Source organism: Trichechus manatus, unplaced genomic scaffold, assembly GCF_000243295.1.
Source record: "Trichechus manatus latirostris isolate Lorelei unplaced genomic scaffold, TriManLat1.0 scaffold00092, whole genome shotgun sequence".
In the NCBI taxonomy this organism is placed as follows: Eukaryota; Metazoa; Chordata; class Mammalia; order Sirenia; family Trichechidae; genus Trichechus; species Trichechus manatus.
Genome location: NW_004444028.1, coordinates 5,950,055 through 5,958,460, shown reverse-complemented (window position 1 = coordinate 5,958,460; position 8,406 = coordinate 5,950,055). Strand labels below are relative to the sequence as shown.

At 50.8% G+C, this 8,406-nt stretch overlaps 1 protein-coding gene across 5 annotated transcripts in view; it reads left to right on the top strand.

Annotated features, from left to right (window-relative positions):
* Positions 1–8,406, top strand: part of VPS8 (VPS8 subunit of CORVET complex) — a 227,130-nt gene that overhangs the window by 199,389 nt on the left and 19,335 nt on the right. The window lies entirely within an intron of this gene.

Sequence of the window (8,406 nt, the reverse complement as noted above, 5' to 3'; positions counted from 1 at the left end):
GGACCATGCACCTGTCTTCTGTTTTATAGGTGAGATAACTGACATCAGGGATATCTACACAGCTAATCCGTGTCAGAGCAAGCCCAGAGCTTTTTCTGTGACGGCAGAAAGCAGTCATGAGCACCTGGTGTGTGCACAGAACTGTCTTCACAGTGTGTCTGAATCTCTCGCTGCAGAACTTAGCTTAGTTCTTAACGGAGTTCCCTCTCCCTGGGCCTTGTCAGCCCAGCCTTCCAAAATACTTTTTTTTTTTTTTTAATTGTACTTTAGATGAAGGTTTACAGAACAAATGGTTTCTCATTAAACAGTACACATATTGTTTTATGACATTGGTTAACAACCCCCCACATGTCAACACTCTCCCTTCTCAGCCTTGGGTTTCCTGTTACCAGCTTTCCTGTCCCCTCCTGCCTTCTCGTCCTTGTCCCTGGGCTGTTGTGCGCCTTTAGTCTCGTTTTGTTTTATGGGCCTGTCTAATCTTTGGCTGAAGGGTGAATCTCAGGAGTGACTTCATTACTGAGCTAAAAGGGTGTCCAGGGGCCATACTCTCGGGGTTTATCCAGTCTTTGTCAGGCCAGTAAGTCTGGTCTTTTCCAAAATACGTTTTTAAGCAGGATACCAATATCTAGTTCATTTTCATCAGCTGCTCGCTTTCTTTCCTGGGCCTTTCATTGATACGTTATAGGCCTTGGAGTTAGGTTTTGGAGTTAAAGCAGAATCGTGAAGGGTCCCCAGAAGGAGGTCAGAGGCCACCAGTGTTACAAGAGCATGACATAGATAGACATACTGACCCCAGGCGAGTCCTAGTCTGCTCCTAACACAATCTTCTGGGTCCCTTGAAAGTGACTTTCTGTCAGGCTTCCTCCAGACTGATACCAGAGAGTATGGCAGGTGAAGGAAAGCTCTGGACGGGCTGCCCCATTCAGATCTGGGCTGCACCACCAACCAGAGTAACTTCGGGCACTTCTCTTAACCCAGGACCTCAGTTTCTTTGACTGTAAAATAGAGATAGTAAAAGTACCTACCTCATAGGGTTACTGTGATGATTAAATGGAATAGTATATGTAAAATGCTTGTAGCAGAGGCTGGCACATAGTGATCATTCTTGGTGGTTGCCGTCGAGTCGATTCTGACTCCTGGTGACTCCGTGTCCACGGAGTAGAACTGCTCCGTAGGGTTTTCAAGGCTGTTACCTTTCGGAAGCAGCTCACCAGGCCTCACCTCCCAGGCGCCTGTGGGTGGGTTTGAACCGTCAGCCTTTCAGTTGGTAGTCCGGCGGTGCCTCACCATTTGTGCCACGTGCTCCATGAGCGTCAGCAGCTGCCGCTGTTGTTACTCCTCCTTGCCACGGCTCAGGAGACGTCAACCAGCATCTCCCCGCCTGCTGGGAAAGGTCACCGTGATGTGTGTTCCTAGGTGTGGTATCGAAGGTCTTGGGTTTTCGGGGATATTTTCAGTCAGCCTTTCACAGACCTCCGTCTACAGCCTCGAGCGTGCTCTTCCCCTGGAGCTGGTCTTTCTGGACCCGGGATTACTACTCTGAATGCCGTCTCCTTCAGAGACCTTCTGCTAGGACCCCCCACCCCCACCCCATCACCTTAGCAACCTGCCTGCCTGTTTTATTATTTCATTACCTAATTCTTTATTAGCTGTGACCTATTGAGAGTTTTGAGGCAGTAGGAAGTGAGGGCGTGTGAGAGGCCATGTTCTGTCTGAGAGCAGGCTGTGCTGCAGGTCGGCACTTGAGTAAAGGTGCTTCTGTTTGCAGAGAAGAAGGAGGTGTAGCTGTGCTTTTATGTCTGAAACCAAGGTTTTATTTTCGGCAGAAGCATTAAATATTAAGAACCTCTAATCTGAAACAGCTTAGGTGGTAGCAGAAGTCATAGCGACCCTATAGGACAGAGTAGAACTACCCCATAGGGCTTCCAAGGAGCGGCCGGTGGATTCGAACTGCCGACCTTCTGGTTAGCAGCCAAAGTCTTAACTGCTGCGCCACCAGGGCTCCACGGCCTACAACAGATATAAGGAAAGATTTGAAAGTGAGACTAAGGGCAGACGGGAAAATCTGGGCACTGTGGTTCTCATTCCACACATACTACTCCATCTCGACCCCCATCCCACCAGCAAATCACAGGTGTGCCAAGAAGGTTCCAGAATACAGAAAAGACAAATAATCACGTGGTAGAATTATACTAAGTGCCCTCTGTCTCTCGCAGACTACCCTTGACCTTCTGGTGTGTCGGTGTGGGGAGATGATTAGAAAGGAGGTGTTAAGACTTCTAACTTCCAGAAATAACGTCTTGCAGAGAATAACCGAGAAGTGGACAAGCAGACCTGTTTTCTGTGACTGTTGATGCCTTCGCATATGGGTCGGGAGGCCCTGTATCCAGAATCCCTCGGTTGATTAGTATCCCTATTACCATGAACTTGTCTTCAAGGTGGCAATGGATCCTGGCTGTTTGCCTCTCCTGAAGGCTGATGTGCTGGTTAAAAGGCCTGTCGATCCGAAAGCCCCGGTTTGTTTCCTGCCTCCAGCGGGTGTGATTACAGCCCGCACTCGCCCGCATCTGTGCGTCACGGAGCTTTGGAATGTGCCGGCGCACCACATCAGCCTGGGGCCTGGTGGATTTTCCACCGGATTTTCTTTAATGCCGAGTGCCGCAAGGTCATTTCCAGGGCTGTCAGCGTTTCTTCTTCTAATGTTCAGCCACAGTTTAATTTTCAGCTCTTCTCACTGGACTTTGTTACATGGGAGGAAACAATTTGCCCCAGCAGATAGTATCGAATGCGTTTTTCCTCCTCCACCAAGTGGAAAATTGCCCCTCGGCAATTCTGTGCCTGGGAGTCGGATGGTTTGGGAGTATTAGGGAGGGTGCTTTAGATTTATGGATTTGCCAGACTGAGATGGTGTTTAAATGTTGCTGCTCCCACTTTATCTCGTTTGTGACACTGATTTGGCACGTCCCTTTCTCTGTGCGGCATTTGTGGGCTGAGTCTATCCTTTCTCTTCAGGGCTGTCGTGAGTCTTTGTGACAGTGGCCCTACTTTGTGAGTATGTAATCAAAGCCATGAGTGGCTTCAGTCAACATTATCACTCTCCTGCTTGAAACTTCCATGCCCTAAATGGCTGTTGTCTCAGCTGCCCACCTGTTCCCAGGATGGTCGCGTGTGGCAGGAGGTGGCTCTGCCCTTTGACAAACTGGAACGTAGACCCAGAGGAGCCGTGTGACCTGCTCAGGTGACTCAGGGAGTTGGTGACAGGATGAGAGCCCGAGTTTCCTGGTTTCCAGCCCATCCTTCTTTCTACCAAGCTCTTCTCTCCAGAAGTCTAAATAACACAGTCGCCACAATAGCTGTCGTTTGGTGCCAGGTCCCATACATTGTCTCCGGTCCTCACAACTCTGCAAAGTAGGGTTTCCAGATAAAGAAACTGAGGCCCAGAGAGGCTGCGTCATGCCCAGAGTCGCTCAGCTCATGGTTGGCACTATCAGGATTGAGCCCAAGTCTACCAGAAGCCCTGCCCCGTGTTCTTGTCACTGCACCGCAGAGGGCTTCTGAAAACTCCAAGGAGTAAGTCAGAGGTAGGAAATCTGCTCACTCGTCTATCCGCTCGGCAGCAGTTACTCAGCAGCTGTTCTGCCAGGCACTGTGCTGGGTGCTGGTGAGCAGGACAGACGGACGCCCTGTCCTCGGGGGCTGGCATTCTGAGGAAGCTCTCCCGCTCACCCAGAGGCCTCTTCTCCAAGATCTCTCTCATGACCAGGTTTTGCCAGTTTTGTCTGTTCGCTGTGCTTTCACGCTTCCTTTCTTTCTATTTCTGTAGCCACAGTGGGACTAGGTATGTCCAACCAGTGTATCCGGCAGAATGTGAGGTCATTCAGCTAATAACACTAACGAGAGCTTGCAGCGTCCTGGGCCTTCAGCAGGTGCTTGACATGCATTGCCTTGTCTGATCTTCTCAGCCACTTTAGGTGGTATAGCTATGACCCTTATGCCCACATTACAAAAGAAGAAACACAGCTCAGAGAGAAGTACTGCTAGGTGTTGGTGAGCCAGGGTTTGGACTTAGGCCGATGGATTCCAGAGCACCAGCTCCTCCCGCCCACAGCACAGCCTGTCACACGCCCGTGGGAAGCAGCCGGGCCCCCGCCCAGCAGGCTTCGGTCACTAGGAAGTGAGGCAACAACAGAAGGAGGCTTTTCCAGGCGTGGCACAAACGGGTAAGTGCTCGGCTACTAGCCGAAAGGTTGGCGGTTCCAACCCATCTGGAGGCTCCTCAGAAGACAGGCCTGGTGATCTGCTTCCCAAAGGTCACAGCCTCAAAAACCCTGTGGAGCAGTTGTACTCTGCACACCTGGGGCCGCCATGAGTCAGAATCGACTCACCAGCAACTAGCAACAACCGCCTACTCTTGGCAAATTTTGCTACCTTATTAAAGGGGGCTGGTACTTATTTTTTCTGACTTCTGATGCTTTAAAAATAATCCTGTCCCCAAAAGCGGGTTAAGTAAAAGAAAATAGTTATCTTCACTGAGATGCAGGGCGGACATGCCAGAAATCACAGAGTGCAAGTTTTCAGACAGATAAACAGCAGTGACTCCACACCAGGCCCGGGAGAGCGAGTTCCTGCCTACGGTTGTCTCCAGAGTGGACATTCAGAATAAACCAGGGTACGAGATTACTCAGCCAGTGTGTGTTGGACAGTTGCTGTGGGCACAGCACTGGGAATAGAAGAATGAGTCAGACTCGGTTCTGATATTCGAGGAGTTCACATCTAATGGGGGAAGCAAGCAGAAGAACAGATACGGATACTGCAGTGAATGCAACAATGCGATTATGTGCAGGTCGCGTGGAAGCACAGGTGAGGACCTAATCCACTGACAAGTTTGGGAGACCCGAGAAGGCATTCAGGAAGGGGAGCCAGAGCCGAGACGTCCACGCTTCGTCATGTGTCAGAGTGTGATTTGGACCCCCAGATGTTGAAATTTCAGAGACATTTCGATGGTTTGTGTAGGTAACGCGAGAGCGTGTTTCAGACAAGGGCTGCCTGGGGATGAGCTTTGCTTATCAGCACTGGAGGTGAAATCTGTGCCCTGGAATCTGCAGGACATCCAGCTGCTCTTGTCTCTTTGGGCTGCAGCACCTGACACAGTAGGGTCTCAGGAAGCGTCTGTTAACTATAGAACTGAACCCCAATTCACGATGGGACAAGAGCCAGTTAAATACATCCGAAGTCTGCAAAGGCAGAGTGTAAACCAGTTAAACATGCCTTCTGTGAACAAGCTGCCTTCCAAGGGCCCAGCTCCTCTCTCTCACTTTGCCCCACCCCCATCTCTGAAGTCTGTAGAACAAGGAAGAAGAGTACAGAAATCCTCACCCCAGTGGTCTAGTAGTCATTCCCGAATGCCTCCTTCTTAAAAATAGCCTATTTTTTGTTCTGCATCCTACTTTGGTGAGTGGTGTCTGGGGTCTTAAAAGCTTGCAAGCAGCCGTCTAAGATGCATCAGTTGGTCCCAACAACCCAGAGTAAAGGAGAATGAAGAACACCAAAGACACAAGGAAAGTAGTAGCCCAAGAGACAGAAAGGGCCACATAAACCAGAGGCTTCATCAGCCTGAGACCAGAAGAACTAGATGGTGCCTGGCTACCACAATGACCGCCCTGACGGGGAACAGAGAGTCCCTCATGGAGCAGGAGAAAGGTGGGGCACAGAACTCAAATTCTAGTAAGAAGACCAGACTTAATGGTCTGAGACTGAAGGAACCCTGGAAGGCATGGCCTCCGGATTCTCTCTCAGCCCAGAACTAAAACAATTTCTGAGGCCCACTCTTCAGACAGGGATTGGACTGGACTGTGGGACATAAAGTGATACTCATGAGGAGTGTGCCTCTTAGCTCAAGTAGATACAAGAGACTGAATGGACATGGGGAGTCAAGTGGAAAGGAGGAGTGTGCTGTCACAGTATGGGGAGAGCAATTAGGGTCACATAACAATGTCTGTGTAAATTTTTGCGTGGGAAAAAAATAAAAATAGTCTGTTTTATTCCAGGAAAGATTTTCAGGCAGGTGAGCATCTGCTGGATCCTAGATACTTCTACAAATATAGCTCTCGTCTCAGCTCAAATGACTTCTCTTTACTTTGCTGCCAGGACACGTATGGCCCTGGCCCAGAATGGGGTACCTCTATCCTACAGGGACTTAGCTTCCAGGTGGGCCCAGAGCTGCCAGCAGTCGCTCCTGAGAGGAGGCTCTGGTTGCCCAGGACAGTTGCTTGTGTTATAAGAAAAAGCCTGTGGCCCTTGGTTCTTTCACATCCGTGGAACATCCGTCTTTCCCTTTTCTGAAGGACGTCCTGGCTGGAAAATACAGCCCCTTCTCTCGGCATCTCCAAGGGGTTTGGGCCCAGAGGAGAAATGGGATCATGGCAAGCCCAGAGCTCAGCATCCCCCGAACACTCATCTGGGTGTGTCATGTTGTTTGAAGTCCTGGGTCTGCGTGTGTGTGTCTGTGTGTGCACGTGCACATATGCCTACCTGTTTGTTACTCCAGGTTTTCTCCCAGCTGAGGGGGGACTAGGGCTTACGGCAGAGGCTGGGGTTCTGACCTTTATCACCGAGTAACCAGGGAATAAGCAGAGGTGGGACTCAGGCAGGGCGGCTGCTGAATGTGGGGTGACTAGCACACAGCTGAGTGTTTGGATGGCCACGTATCTTCTGGCCTGAGCCCTCCCCTGCCCCCAGTTAGGCCCGCAGTGCTGAGGGGTTTAGGGAAATCGAGTGTCAGGACCATGGTTTCCAGAAGTTAAGTCCCGCGTGGCGATGACATTTTTTCTCTCTTCACTTTGGTTTGAGGTAGGTTTGTGATACTTCTCAAACCGTCAGGCCATCTTCAGCTTGAAACCCCCGTGTCTGTCTGTCTGTTGTGCGTGTAACACGCCCCATGCGTTCCCCCCCAAGGATACCATCATTTTTCCTAGCAAATAATACTGAGGAGAAATGTTTTCTAAAGTATGTCAAGGCTAGTGTAAACACTCTAAGTTTAGAGAATGATCCCTCCATGCTTCTGGCAGACCTGGAGAAACGACTCTCCCCAGAGAAGACGGCTCCCTGTGGGGCCCCCTTGTCCTGGGCCACACCCACTTCCCCGAGAGCGTCGCAGGGACTGAGCCAGCTGCACCTGGGCCGTCCTCCCACCCTCGTCAGCCTCCACATTGTCTTGGGGCCCCACCGTGGGATTCCAGACACCCAGGAGATGGGTGCTGCTATCTCCCCAACAGCTCCGTTCTGGATTCTGGAAGAGATCCTCCCCGCCCAGCGAGGAGATGGCGTTGGGAAGTCATTCACACGAGGCTGGTGTGGGGTATTTCAAATGTAGTGCTGGCTCCCAGTCTCCGTTGGCACTTAGTAGGTTTAAGCAAAGCCCTTCCTGGAAAACAGATTATAATTCCATAACCACTTGAAGTTTCTGTATATAATGCATCTTAAAGTTCATCTCCTCCTTGGGGGAAAAGGTGGACCTGGCGGTACCTTTCTCATCGAGTGGGTTTGAGGACTGAATGAGGTAATCTGTGTCAGACAGCACACAGCTGGGTGCAGAGAACACCTAAACGTTTACAGCTGTTGGCGGTACCGTTCTCCCTGGGGCTCCTCTGCTCACCGACTCTGTTACCCTCTTGGTGAATCTGTGCCATGTCCGGAACACAGGCGTTGGTGTTTCTCACTGCAGCTTCTCCCGCAAGGGCTTTCTGTGAGCAGAACGTATCTTCAGACACCTGTGGCAGCTCCCCCCATCCCACAGCCCCCGCTCAGCCCACGTTGACATGCGTGCGTGCCGACACCCGGGCCCCTCAAACCTGAAACTCTTCTCGTCAGATATGTTGGGTCCTGCCAAGAGGGTCTGTAATACAGGGCAAAGGAAGATGTCTTTTTACTGGTCTTATATATAAGCATGGAGTCCTGGTGGCACAGTGGTTAAGAGCTCAGCTGCTCACAAAAAGGTCAGCAGTTTGAATCCACCAGCCATTCCTTGGAAACCCTGTGGGGCAGTTCTGTTCTGTCCTGTGGGGTCGCTGTGAGTCAGAATCGACAGCAGCATGTTTGATTTTGTTGATATATAAGCATAAAAACACTCCTGAAATCAGCGCTTAGCTCAAGTGAGATCAACACTAAACTGTAGTGATAAAAGCCAGTATAGACTGAGCCCTGGTGTGAGGCGGGCCGAGGAGGGAGATGTGGGGTCTGCTTCCGTAAAGATGACAGCCTTGGAAACCCTATGGGGCAGCTCCGCTCTGTCCTACAGGATCGCTGTGAGTCGGAATTGACTCAGCAGCAATGGGTGTTTGCTAGGTATGAGTCTGACCGTGAGCAGGTAGGTGTGAGTCTGGCCGTGAGCAGGTAGGTGTGAGTCTG